The sequence below is a fragment of the Pteropus vampyrus genome, unplaced genomic scaffold (assembly GCF_000151845.1).
Source record: "Pteropus vampyrus isolate Shadow unplaced genomic scaffold, Pvam_2.0 Scaffold502, whole genome shotgun sequence".
NCBI lineage: Eukaryota > Metazoa > Chordata > Mammalia > Chiroptera > Pteropodidae > Pteropus > Pteropus vampyrus.
The window spans coordinates 586213-601550 of NW_011889283.1; the positions used below are offsets into that span (position 1 = coordinate 586213).

Below are 15338 nucleotides of genomic sequence, written 5' to 3' on the forward strand. Positions count from 1 at the left end.
TTAAATTAACTTTTATTTTTTTATCAAAGTAATGAATATATATAATTTGAAAGTCAAATTGTACTACAAGATTTATAATAATAAAAATTCTCCCCTGCTTTATTCTTCTCCACTCCTAAGTCCCATCCCTTCAGGGCAACCACTTTAATCTCTTTTAGCTGTTTTTTTCTGTTTTTTCTCCATATATCAAAACAAAATGCTTGTGCTGCAACATCTTTATTTCTCAATTTTATATATATCTCAGTTCCCTATTACAGTGGTTGAGGGTTTAGCAGTCACACTCTAATTTTCCCTTCTGTCCTCCCACTCTAGTTCCAGGAGTGATATTCCAGACGTTTAGTAAAAGCTAGAGAACGACAGAACAGTGGCTGACTGGCTGGCCATCCCAGTGCATGTCTGATGAATATCACATGTTTTGTTTATTTTTAAAATTAGTAAACAGCCTAGAATAGTAGAAAAATGCTGAACTTCTTAAGCCAGATGTCCTGTGTTCAAATCCTGCTTCTGCTACTTGTAGGTATGCAATCTCAGGCAAATTGTTTAATTACTCTGTGCCTCTGATGGAGATAATAATAGTAGCTACTTTGCACATTTTTGTGAGGGTTAAATGAGTAAATACAGGAATAGCCTTTAGAATAGTGCTATAACAAGCCTTAATCATATTTGCTGTTATTATTATTTAATGATTACATTATTACTACTATTTAAGGCTCCCTTGCTGAGCCAAAAGAAATATTTCCTTTCTTGTGCAATTTTCTATTTCTTCTGAAGTTAATAATTGCCTCATTTTAAAATTTGTTTACTTTTTCACTACATCTTTGTTTACCTATCACTATATCTTTCCACTCTTCAAAAGAACTATAAATTGCTCTCCCAATACTGTTTCCATAGTTTCAAATAATCAAGTTTTATTCCAGTTCCAACCTTTTTTTTTTTCTTTTATCCTGGATATAGTCCTACTGGAATAATTTGTGATCCTTGTCCAATTTGTACTGGCTGCTCTCTAAGCCTGTAATGCAGCTGATGTGCTGAGACTTCCCTTTGCAAACCTATTGTGTTAGAAATCTTATTCCCTGATATAACATCTTCTTTTTGGGTTTAATCCATTTTCTCAGCGTCTGCACTATCGACATTTTGAGCTAGATAATTCTTTGTTGCAGAGCTGTCCTGTGTATTATAGAGTATTTAGCAACATCCCCGGCCTCAACCCACTAGATGCCAGTAGCTCTACCTTCCACTTTTGACAACCCAAATATCTCCAGACATTGCTAAATATCCCTGGAGGGTAGATTTCCCCCTACTTGAGAACTTGTGATTTAATCCTCCATTCTATGGACTCACATCTGACAATAGCTCTCTGAGAAGGGTTAAGTAAATTTTTCGAGGTTGTCATTGTAAATTTTTTGAGACCTCGCATGAAATCTCTTTAATCCAACCTTATGTTTGATTACTAATTTTACTTAGTGTAAAACTGTAGATCAAAATAATGCACCCCCAACTTCCACTCTGGCTTTTGAAACTATTGCTTCAAAGGTTTCAGGGTTGTTGTTAAGAAGTCTGATGCTATTCAGATTCTTTTTTTTTTAAACTTTGCCAATTATTTTAGATATCAATTGCTGCATAACACCATTTGTAACTTAATAGTTTAAAATAGCAAACATTTTATTATATTTAATGATTCTGTGAATTGACTAGGGCTCATCTCTCCCTTTGGAGCCTCTTGTGTAGTTGCCCTCTGAGTCAGAGGGTAGATGGGGCTGGAATATCCAATATAGCTTCATTCATATGACTGCCTTGGCCAGATGGCTAAAAAATGGCTCAGCTAGGACACTGGGAGGGCTGAGCCTCTCATTCTCCATGTATTGTCAGGACCTTTATCTCTCTCCATGACTTCTTCATGTGGTTTCTCCAGCAGAATACTCAGACTTCTTATATGGCAACTCAGGGCTTCAAAAGCAGAAGCTGCCAGGTAGGTATGCCTAAGGCTTAAACCAAAAGCAGGCACATCATCACTTCTGTACCATTCTATTAGTTAGAGTGAGTCACAGGGCCAAATCAGATTCTATATAGGAGGAGACTATGCAAGGCTATAGATATTGGGAAGCATGATTTATTGGGGTTCGGATTTGGAGACTAACTACCAAAGCTACCACAAATAAAAATGCCTCCCTCACTGGACTTATATCCTGATGAGTTCTAGGTGTGTGGTTTAGATGTGTTTGTAACCTGTTTTGGTAGGGTACCTCGTTTGCTTGTCTACCTCAAGATTTCTGGCATAATATGAATTGGAATGATAAACCCAGACTTTCTTAGAGAGACAGCAAAAATACTTTTGGTTGGACCTCTCAGATACCAAGACGAATGGTCCAAAACAAAGAGAAAAAATTATATCCACCAAACTGACTTTCTAAAAGAAACAGCAACATTCAAAAGTCAAATTCAACCTTAAAAAAATAATGTGTACTCATTGGGGTTAGCCCCATCACTGTTTATTGCTTCCTTATGCTGTCAAGATTAGTTAGAGTTATCTGCACTATAGATATATTTTCCCTTTGTCTCTAACATTCTGGAACCCAGCCAAATATTGATGATATTCCTCCTCACAGACTTACAGTGAGCATCAGTCTGAATAGGCTGTCTGTCGATTTCATGTCAATTCCCTTTTAGGAACAGTCTATGAATGAAGAAGTACAGATTGTTTCTCTAAAGTATTTTTCTAGACTATTTTGAAAATGTCCAGAGGAGAACTTGGCTTTGGTTTTAACTGTTCTTTAGTAAGAGAACCAAGGAAAAAGAACATTGGTTTTTAGTCTGGGTGGCTAGCATGGAGCTTATGTTCTGTCCCTGTATTTTACCCAAAACCCAGGAACCTGAGAACAGAGCTTCCTAAAGATAGACAGGCAGGCTAGTGTAAATATATGCTATTTTCTGAGGCCTCTGTATAAATGAATTCTTTTTTTTTTCCCTGATAAAACATCAGTGCAAATGAGCATTAAGTATTTCACAACCCACAAATGGATTTTACTAGCTTACCCTTTCCTGAGTAGTAGCTGGAAATGAATTCGAATTACACAGAATCAGTCTTCTTGTCCATTCTCTAATAACAAAACTCATTCAGGACTCCAGGTCACCATTTACAAATCTTAGTTGAGTGCTTTTAGACCTAAGTAATTTGTTCTGTTTTCTGCTGCCTAGATGATATAGTCTCAATCTTGAAATTTCATTTAAAATTTAGACCATCCTCCAAAACTGGAGATTGATATGGCAGGAAAGTCCTATTCCTACTGTGCGCAAGGGTCCTTGTAGAAGCCAGAATTAAAACACTTCCAGATAACTAATGCATTTACTGTTATTGGGATTGTGGCAGAGTGATTTCCAGCAACGATACTAGCACACTATTTCTATATTGCACTGAATTATCCCCAATGCTCCCATATACTTTATCTTATTTAGATTTCACTGTAACTTTGAGAAATAGACATTATTACCCTTATTTTGCAGATGAAAGAGCTGAAGCTTAGAAAGTTTAAACGACTCTCTCATTGCTAGCATCTGCTTAAAGTTGGAGTTGAAAACTTTTTTAAAAAAAGAAACGGTAAAATAAAAGAACACGTAACATAAAATTTATCATCCTAATTATTTCTAAGTGTGTAGTTCAGTGTTAAGTATATTTACTTTGTTGTTGAATAGATCTCCAGAACTTTTCATCTTGCAAAATTGAAACTCTATAGTTATTAAACAACACACCATTTTCTCCTCCCTCCAGCCTTTGGTAGCTACCATTCCATTTTCTGTTTCTATGAATTTGACTACTTTAGATATCTCATAAAAGTGGAATCATACAATATTCGCTTTTTGTGACTGGCTTAATGCCCTCAAGTTTCATCTATGTTATAGCTTGTGACAAGATTTTCTTCCTTTTTAAGTATGAATAATATTCCACTGTGTGTATATGAGCAAACGAACATTTTGTTTATCCATTCATCTGTCAATGGACATTTAGGTTGCTTTCATTTCTTAACTATTGTGAATAGTGCTACTATGAATATGGGTATACAAATATCTCTTGGAGACCCTACTTTCAATTCTTTTGGATATATATGCAGAAGTGAAATTGCTGTATCATGTGATAGTTCCACTTTTAATTTTTGAGAAACTGCCTTATTGTTTTCCATAGTAGTTTCACCATTTAACAGTCCCATCATCATTGCATGAGGTTTCCAGTTTCTCCGCATCCTTGCCAACACTTATTATTTTCTGTGTTTTTGATAGTTGCCATCCCAATGGGTGTGAGGTAATTAAAACTTTGTCTTTTAATTTCAGGTCCAGTGTGGATTATACCACAACACAGAAACTATTTCACATCACACCAACCATAGCTACCTACAGAAAACACAGGAGAAGCCATCACAGAATATGTGGTCCTGCACCTAATGGACCCTTTTGTCCCTGCTTGGAATGGTTTATATAGTCACAGAAAGTATCTATAGTACAACGCTGTAATGGACTGAGTAGTGCCTCCCTTGATTCCCCCCTGCTCATTGATATGTTGAAGTCCCTAAGCCCTAATGTGATGGTATATGAAGATGGGAACTTTGGGAGATAATAGGTTTAATGGGTATGAGAGTGGATCCCTCATAAGATTTGTGTCCTCATAAAAAGAAACATTAGACCACATCATGCTCTGTCTCTTTCCCGGTGCATGCACAAAGAAGAGGTCTGTGAGCAGACAGTGAGAAAGTGGCCATCTGCGACCCAAGACAAGAGATCTCAGAAGAAACCAACCATGATGGCATCTTGATCTTGGACTTCTAGTCTCCAGAAGTGGTAAAAAATATATGTTGTTTAAGCTTCCTGGTCTATAGTATTTTGATATAGCAGCCAAAGTTTAATGGGAAGACTGCCTTACCTATTGCTTTCCTCCTCAAATGTATCCAGTGTCTACTCTACGAGGGATGGTGAATGGACCCTGCTCTTTAGTCACAAAGCTGCTAAGTTTCAAAATCTTATTGAACAACAGAGGGTCAAGATAAAAGGCTATCATTAATAATAAATTATCTTAGATGAACAAAAACTGGGCATAGTAAAGAAGTCCTGACATAAACAGACAAGACTTTAGAATGAGGTTTAAAAATAAAGGTTTATGAAGTTTTTGGAGATAAATGCAGATGGTTAATAGTTATGTCTGGAAATAGAGAACCTGATCACTTCATACATCTCTACCCAATAAATCTCTCATTTCTACTCCCAACCCTTTTCCAAGAAAGATTCTGTAATAGCTTCCAAGATGCAAAGGAGATTTTAGACCAATTTCCTGATACTATTTAACTATTTGAGTTTAGCCTTGGCCCATTTCTTGGCAGAAAATAATGTTTGTGTTTTCCATGCATGGAGAGAGAAAAGAGCGCTGAGCAGCTGGTTGCTCTCTGATCATCACTGGGAGTTTTCTCTACTTAGATGAGCAAAAGAGGGAGGAAATATCTTGTTTCACTGGCTCAGATTGATTTTCTGGTCACGCCTGATACCTGCCTGTGGATAGACTTAATGGCTACAAATAAGTGAGGCTTTTTAGCTAGTGGGAAAGAGGCTGAAAAAAATCTGAAAATGCATGGTTTGTATGGGTCCAAACAAACAAATGACACACACACAAAAATGGGGTTTTCACACTGTCCAGAGGAGAACTTAAATAATGGTCACTGGATTGCTGATTTGTGGATGAAAGACTTAGTATCATGTGTAATGAGGCACAAAAATGAAATCCAACTACTGCCTCTACATGGAGTGGGCTGAGGGAGAAGAGACACTCCACCCTGACACTCTTAGGTGAGCCCCTTTGTGTCCCTATTAGGCTCCCTGTAATACTTGGATACTGGGCTTAGTGAGATGATTAACAGAAATGGTTTGGACTGTATCTTTCATTCTTTCCTTAATGCTAGACCTTTACTGCATAATAAATGTTTGTGGCACTCAGTTATTACTCAGTATACACTTCCTTGCATTTCTTCTTCTATAATCTGTCTGCCAATGAGATTGTAAGCTCCTTGCATGCAAAAACCAGGTCTAGTGCTCTCTGAATCCCTAAGGATTTCCCCCATAGCATCATATGCATGAGTGGTGCTAGGTATGCTTGAGACAGCAGCAAAGGACAGAGAAGTTGGGCATGAATGTAACACTTGAAGCCTCCTAGAAATGGGAAAGACTGAAGGGGGCAGACTTAGCTGTAGTCACAAGGAACAAATATTGTCTCGTACAAAGAACATGATATATGATTAACAGGACAGCCTATATTATGGGTAGCTATTCAGTAAAGCACTTTTCATCAGAAAGGTCTAACCTGAATAATGGGCGAGTGTTCTTTGGACAGACAGAACACAATGATGGAGAAACCAGGAGTAAGCCATGTTCAGGGACGCAAGCAGACAGAAGGAAGAATCCGGGCATTTTCTCACCAAGAGGCAGAAGCCTAGTCACTGCTTGGGTGTCAAGGATAAGGAATCAACCCTTGAGGACTGACAGATAGATTGACAAGAACATAGCAGAGTCCTGGATTCAGAAGGCCTAGCAGTAGAGAGAGTATTTGTTGGATATGTGAGGTCAGAATTGAATTCCCTAACACAGCTAGTGTATCCCATCACTAGCTGTGTTAACTTTGGTCATTTATTAAACTTCTAGGTGCCTCAGTTTCTTCATTTAACATATGAGGATCATAATGGCACATATCTCAAAGGGTCATAGACATTAAATGGCATAATACAAGTGAACCAAAAAGGACAGGATCTGGCATATAAGAGCATTAAATAAATGTTGGGTGTTATTGATTTTATTACAATTATTAGTTATAATTGTAAGGTTGAACCATATGAAATTACTGATATTGAACTGTTTTTGAAATATAAAAATAGATGATTTCTTATAGTAAACCTGATACTAGTCAGGTTACACAGAAAATAACAAAGGTTACAGTATTATCTACCATCTATTCTATGATACTGTTTTGTTTAATCCTTTTAGCCGTATAAAACACATGGGATTAACTCTATTTGGCAGAGGAGTGTAAGGCTCAGAGAATTAACAAGTTCTGGTCCCTGTCCAGCTGGGAGCTTCTCTCTAAGGTAGACATTGGCCACAAGACAAGAGAACTAACAGTGGAGAGGATTACATTAGGCAATGCACTAAAATATACTTAGTTATGGACAGGAAAAGAGAAAAGTACACGTTATACAGCAGACGGAGTTTCACGGTAAGTTCCTGTTTAAATTGGAGAGGTCAATCTTCCTGATAATTATAATAATAGACAATGCTTATTAAGGGTTTACTTTAATCCAGACATTTACACAAGTGCTTTACATGTACCAATTCTCAATTTCACAATAACCCTATAAGAGAGATAATGTTACTATCTCTATTTTATAGATGAAGAAACTCAGGCACAGATGGATGACAGTGCTAGTGAGGAGCAACTAAGGATATGAATCCTGGTTCAGAATGATTCCAATGTTTGAAGGGCTCAGCAAAAGAGCTGATATGTCAAAAAATGTTTGAAAGAGAAAGAATAGAGGGGTGAAAGAAATAGATAGGCAATTCCAAGTACGTGGCCTTTGATGTAAGACATCTGGGTTGTTTTGCCATTGTTTTTAATTTATAAAAGCTTTGGCAATATGGCATCACCAACAAGTTTAAACAAGGGCTTCAGAGGATAGACATGGAATCAGAAGCCCTACAAAGGTCTATCCTGGGAAATGTACTGCCTTGAGTACTTTAGCTGCCACTCAAGTACAAGGATGCTCAGATGGACCTTATAGGTGGTCAATATTTCATCTCCAAGAAATGTTCTCCTCTGCAATAGGAGGAGAATCTGGCTGAAGAGTTCTGCTGCGAAGGCCATAATGATCAAAAAAGGAAAATTTGAGCATGAGGTTAAGAGACGAACATTATTTTGATTCTATGGATAAGGAAACTGAGTTTCAATATGCGACTTTACCAAGAATACATAGCCAGCAAGATACATTGGAAATTCAAATTGAGGCTTGCCTCTAAAATTTTGTTTGTTCATTATTATCTTACACTGATTCTCTTCTTCATGTGGGTTTCTTCTGGCTCCTAAGCAAATACTGATTTTCTTTGGTTGTGTTGGTAGCGCTGGTGGTGGGAGTAGTGTCTGAAGTGGAAGGAAGGCATATGGTTGTGCCTGTGACCTACAGAGTTCCCTGGAAGGAATGTGGATAACATTTATACTGTGGCTGGACTCTTTTTCAACTGCTGCCCCAAGGATGGCCTGAAATAAAGCTCTTTATGTTAAGAACTTATGGAAAATCTCAATAAGTAACTCTTATTTAAAAAAAAAAAAAACACATAGCATTTGTGTCACAGCAGTTTCTATGACAAACAAACGAACAAACAAACAAACGAAAAAAGAAGTCCATTATTAGCTCTGCTCTCCTAGATAGCTTTTCTCACCTATGGCTTGTCTGCCTACTTCCCCTGGAGACTGGTCAGAAAACTGAGATGGGGTGGTGGCAGTTGCTGTGCCTGGAGAGCAGACATTCAGATAGGACAAGCGGGCACGTTCATGCTGGAAGGAAGCACAGCTACAATTATCTGAGTTTGTGGTCCGGGGAGTGGAGGGAAGCCTCTTCTACAAGCTTACCTTTTCTATTCCAGTCATCCACCCTCTTAAATCTTTAAATCATTCATTCATTCATTCATTCATTCATTCATTCAAAAAATACCTAACATGTTCCTATTGTGTCAGCACTGTTCTAGGCACTAGAGAAATGGTGATAAACAAAAACAGGCACATTCCTTGCTCTCAGAAAACCAATGTTTTAGTGGGGGAAATAGAAATTAATCAATTAGGCAATTTAATACATAATATAATGTTAGGTAGTGACAAATATCTTAAAGAAAATAAATTGTGGTAAGGGGTTAGAGAGTGACAGAAATGCTATTGAGCACAGTGTCAGGAGAGGTCTCCCTAAGGAAATTACAATTGAATAGAGACATAGATGTACTCAAGGAGCAAGCTGAGGAACTATCTGGGGGAAAAGTGGTCTAGGAGAGAGAACAGAAAGTACAAGGCCCTGGGGCAGAAATGAGAATGGCATATTTGAAGAAGAGTAGGAAGCCAAGCTTTAAGTTCCGAGTTCAAGGACAAACATAGAAGGAAATGACACTGGAGAGGCTTTGTAAACCATGGTAGGACTCTAGATTTTATTTTAAATATGATAGGAAGCTAGTGGAACATTCTGAGATGGGAAATACAGGGTGAGATTTATGTCAGGAGAAAGAGGTGATGGTGGCTTGGAATGGTCAAGATGGACAGTGGTGGATAGAAGTAGAGGGTTCAGAATTTGTTAAATGAAAGAACTGATAACATTGGCTGTAGGATATGTGAGAAAGAGAAGTCAGGGATGACCCTCAAGTTTTTGTACTGAGTGACTGGGCAAATATAGTCATCTATTGAGAGGGGGAACACTGGGAAAGGGCAGGTTGGGGGCGGGAAATGGAATAAAGAGTTCAGTTTGGACATGTTAAGATCGAGATCCCTGTTAGACATTCAAATGGAGATGTCAGGTAGGCCGTGTGTATCAAAGCTGGAGGTGTAGAGGAAAGACTGAGATGAAGATGTGAGTTTGACAATTATCAGTGGCTTTGAAGCATGGGGACTGAATTACATCACTCAGGGAATAAGAAGAGATAAAGAAAAAAGAGGTCTAAGGACTGAGCCATAGGCACTCTGATGCTCAGAAGTTGTAGGAAATGATGACCCAGGAAAGAAGGCTGAAAAGAAGTAGCCAGTAGAGAAGGGGGAAATGCAGAAGAGGGTAATTTCCAGGAGAAAGTGCTCGCCTGTGTCAAATGCTGCCAGAATAAGATAAGAACTGAGAAATGATCACTGGATTTGGCAACATAGACAAGGATATCTTTAAGGGATGGTGAGGAAAATGCTATACTGAACAGGATCTAAAAGAGGGTTTCTCCTTGATGATGGTGATATTTTTTACTGGGTTGTTAGAGAGAGTTTTATGTTTTCAAAATCTATCTTTTTATAGTTTTAGAACTTGAAAACTAGTAAGCTCAATAATAGCTGCCCAAAGAGATCAAGTCTTAATCCCTGGAACTTGTAAATATTACTTTATTTGAAAAAAGACTGAATACTATCTTATATGGTAACAGATGTAACTAAATCAAAGATCTTGTAATGAAGAGATTATCTGAGATTATCCTGGTAGGTCTTCGTAAGAGAAGAAAAGGGAGTTGACATACACACAGAAGGCTTTGTGAAGATGGAGGCAGAGATTGAAGTGATGCAGCTATAAGCCCGGGAATGTCATGCAGGCAGCCACCTGATGCTGGAAGAGGCAAGGAACAGATTCTTCTCTAGAGCCCCCAGAGAAAGTGCAGTTGTGCTGACAGGTTGATTTTAGCCCAGTGATACTGGTTTTGGATTTCTGGTCTTTAGAACTGTAAGAGTATAAATTGCTGTTGTTTTAAGCCACCAAGTTAATGGTCATTTGTTAGAGCTGCCATAGAATTGGCATAGAATAGTGGCCAAACTAATACAAGGCAGAAGAGAGTCAGCAAGGCCAACTATATCAAGACAAAGACCATTAGTATATTAGATCACTGATAAATAAAATGCAACACTGATAAAAGGGCAAGGATTGCTCAAGTTACAGGAAAAACTAGTAAGAATTTCTGTTGGGGAAGAGGGAGGGGCAGATTGAAGGAGTAGAGAGAGAGAAAGAGGTTGGGATATGCTGCTGACTCTGGGCTGTGGCACCTTGCCAGATTAGCATTTTACCTCAGTGTGAAGACAGGCCTATCCATTTGATCCAAATTGGATTTTTTTATGCCTTAATTGAACTTTGCTAAAACTGGACTTTTCTTCCTCTGGGTCTAAATTCAAGACTTGAAATAATCCCTTGCTTTAAATTAGGTAGTTTGCCAATGCTATTTCAAATCAAAGATGATTTGATTGGCCAGCAATTCTTAATTATCTGCTCAATTTGTTTGCATTTAACTTTGGCCTGATTTGACATGATGGCAAGCATGCCAATCTCCCTAGACAGTTGATTGTGAATCCTCCATTCTCTCCTAATGTACTGAGTTTTCAGTGTATTTTAGGGAGACAGGCTGGGGCAGTGAATGGAGCTCAGAGCTTGGAGTCAGGACCATGTATAGCACAGTGGTTAAGAAAACAGGTTGTGTAGTCATACTGCCTGGATTCAAATACTGGCTCCATCACTTACTTCTGGGTGGCCATGGGCAGTTACTTAAGCTCTCTGGTTAAGGTCAGCTATTTTCCAGTTGCCTTTAGTTCTGTTATTTGCTAGCATTAAGTGAGTGTCATTGCCACTCAGCTTTGTTTCCTTCACAAAAAAAAGAAAGGATTGGACTAGACCAGATGATCTCTTCACCTCCTTCCAAATCCATGATTCCATTGTTTTGGTAGGAAGCAAGAAAACTGATAACATTTTAGTTCACTTGCTTAGTTCAAAATGTATAATCCTTTTATTTGAAGTGTTTATTAATCTATTTCCTCATAAGACAGAATCTATCACTCTTACTGGGCCTCGTGAAAATGGGGAAATAAATAATGGACTAGAGCTCCAGCTTTGGAACCAGACTAATCTAGATTCTTCCTCTGCTACATGCATGTTATATGCACCTGGACAAGCTACTGAGCTCTAAAAGCCTCAGTTTCCTGATCTGCATACTGGGGCTAATAATTGGACACGCTTTTTGCAAATTGGTGCAACGACTATGGAAAACAATATGGAGCATCCTCAAAAAAAAAAAAAAATAGAACTACCATATGACCCAGCAATTCCACTTCTGGGTATTTATCTAAAGAAAAACAAAACACTAATTTGAAAAGATATATGGGGTGCATGTCTATTGCAGCATTATTTACAATAGCCAAGATATGGAAGCAACCTAAGTGTCCATTGATCGATGATTTGATATGGAAGAAGTGGTCCATATATACAATGTAATACTACTTGGCCATTTAAAAGAAAAGAATAAAATCTTACTTATCAATCGTGACAACATGGATGGACCTGGAAAGTATTATGCTAAGTGAAATAAGTCAGACAAAGACAAATACCACATGATCTCACTTATATGTGAAATCTGAAGAACAAAACAAACAAAATAGAAACAGACTCATAAATGCAGGAAACAAGCTGATGCTTGCCAGATGGAAGAGAATTAGTGGGGAGGGGTAAAAAAGGTGAAGAAATTAAGAAGTACAAATCAGTAGTTAAGGAATAATCATGGAGATGTAAAGTAAAGCATAAGGAATATAGTCAATAATATTGTAATAACTATGTATGGTGCCAGGTGGGTGTCAGGGCAATCACTTTGTAAATTATATAAATGTCTAACCACTATGCTGTACACCTAAAAGTAATATAAAATAATATTGGATATCAACTGTAATTGAAAAAATCAAAAAAGAGAGAAAAAGTTGAAGAAAAATAAGAGTTTTAAATTTCTAGGTATAAAACGAATAAATCATGGAGATGTGATGTATAGCATAGGGAATATAATCAATAATACTGTAATAGCATTGTATGGTGTCAGATGGTTACTGGACATATCATAGTGATCACTTCTTTAGGTATATGAATGTTGAATAACTATGGTGTATATCTGAAACTGATACAATATTGTATGTTAGCTATATTTTAATGAAAATCTTTTTTAGAAAGAGTCAACCATAGGTTCCCCAGATGTGTTATTACAGCCTGGAAACTGCTGAGTTAGCATGTGATTTACACATATAAAACTGAATATATATACAAAATTACGTAGTTTCTAATCAGTTTAACGTGTTATTATTATTATTATTATTATTTTTAGGTGAGGCAACCCTTGGTTGACCTCACAGATTACAAGGACCTTGTCAGCTTACAATACCTTATTTTTTTACTTTTTATTCCTACAACTCCTGGTGGTCTTAAGTGATCTCCCATCCAAGTACTAGCCAGGTCCCACCCTGCTTAGCTTCCGAGATCAGATGAGATCGGGCTTGTTCAGGGTAGCATGGCTATTGACAGTTTAACATGTTTAACATAGTTTCTAATCAGTTTAACCGTGCCGAAAAAACAATAGTATGAGTTGTCCCTCCATAAATGAATAATTTAAAAGGACAATAAAGGGTTATAGTAACAGGAAAAAAAATTTGATATCCCTCTTAGAATTATTTTGATGACTCTAATCATCAGGGAAATGCAAATCAAAACCACAGTGAAGCTGATACAGCCACTATGGAAAACAGTATGGAGTTTTCTCAAAAAATTAAAAATAAATTACCATATGACCCAGCAATTATACTTCTGGGTATATATCAACTTCTGTTCTGAGATAGAAATGAAATCACTATATTGAAGAGATATCTGTGCTTTCAAGTTTGTTGCAGCATTATTTACAGTAGCCAAGATATGGCAACAACCTAAATGTCTGTTAGCGAATGAATGGTAAAGAAAATGTGGATATTATTCAGCCATAAAAAGAAGGAAATATTGTCAGTTGCAACTTTGAGGGCATTAAGCCAAGTGCAATAAGTCAGACAGAGAAAGATACATGCTGTATAGTCTCACTTATATGCAGAATATATTTTTTAAAAATCTGAATTCATAGAAACAGAGAACAGATTAGTGGTTGCCAGGGGCAGGGAGGAGAGCAGAAATGAGGAGAAATGGGTGAAGGTGGTCAAAGGATATTAACTTCCAAATATAACAGGAATAGGTTCTGGAGATCTAATGTACAGCATGGTGACTATATTAACAGTACTGTAATGTACAGTTGAGAGTAGATCTTTAAGCTCTCACCACACACACACACAAAAGATAACTACATGAGATGATATAGATATAATTATAGTAACCATTTTGCAATATATACATGCATAAAATCATCACCTTGTACACCTTAAACTTATCCAATGTTACATGTTAATTATATCTCAATAAAACTGGACAAAAAAGAATTGTGATGACTAAGTGAAATAAGTACATGAACTGACAAAATGCCTTGCATCTATAAAGATTTAATGATAACTATTGCTTTCTTTTTATTTACTTGTTTATTAAGGAATAAAATGTGTGAAGTGCACAAATCTTATATAGTTCAATAAATGTTTATATCAGTATATACCTATGTAGCAACCCCTAAATCAAAACATAGAACACTTACAGCACAACAAAAAGTCTTGTTTTTTTCTCCTTCCTGTCAATATTCACTGTTTTCCCCAAAGTAATCAGTATTCTGACCTTTCTCATCATAGATAATTTTTTCTTATTCTTGAACTTTACATAAATTATAATCATATAGTATATGTTTTTTAGGATTTGGCTTCTTTCAATCAAAATTATGTTTAGTGAGATTCATCCACATTGTTGTAAGTAGCAGTATTTTGTTCTTCATTGCTGTGTGATATTCCACTTGTTGCATATATTGTGCATATATCATAATTATTCTTACTGTATCACCAATGAACACTTGAGTTGTTTCCATTTTTCATTATTATAATATGCTTTGAACATACTTGTGCATATCTTTGGTGCATATAAGCACTCACTTCTTTTGGTATATGCCCAGAAGTGGAATTGCTAGGCCACAGGGTGTTTGTAAGCTTAGCTTTAGTGGGTATACCCAGCAGTTCTCTAATTGGTTGTACCATTCCCTGAAGCAGTGTTAAGATTTTCAATTTCTCCACAGCTTCATCAATTGATTTTCTGAGTTCTTTTCATTTTAATCGTTCTAATGGGATTATAGTAGTATCTCATTGAGCTTTTAATTTGCATTTTCCAGATAATAATGTTGGTAACTTTTTGTCCATTTGGATATCCTGGCTTGTGAAGTGTCTTTTTGGGTCTTTTGTTTTTTTAAAAAAAATGTTTGCTTTTATTTTTTATCATATTATTGTACTTTTAAATTATCTGCATAACTATCTACTCTGCCAATAAGCTTTTGATATAAAGATCTATGCATCATTCGTTTATGAATTCTTAGTGCCTAGCATAAGCCTTCCATTATACATTTGCTGAATAAATTAACATATGGCAAGGACTCAATGGATCATGATAAAATGTTGCCATCTGGTGTCAGCAGAGTGAATGAGAAGTAGAGAATGTAAAACTAGCTGGCTAGTTAATTTATTAGTCTTTCCATTTGGGCTTTCTCTTATATATAATTTTTAAAAATTATATTTTACATTGCCTCTGCATACTAGATCCTAAAAAGTTCCATATGTATTTTCATTTCTTCAAATCAATTTAGAGTTTATATTTTGAGGACTTTTTCTTTAACTTCAGTGAATGTGCATA

At 36.7% G+C, this 15338-nt stretch overlaps 1 pseudogene; it reads right to left on the reverse strand.

Moving 5' to 3' along the window:
* Nucleotides 1-12946: 12946 nt before the first annotated feature.
* On the reverse strand, nt 12947-13065 carry LOC111732882 (annotated as a pseudogene).
* Nucleotides 13066-15338: the final 2273 nt, after the last annotated feature.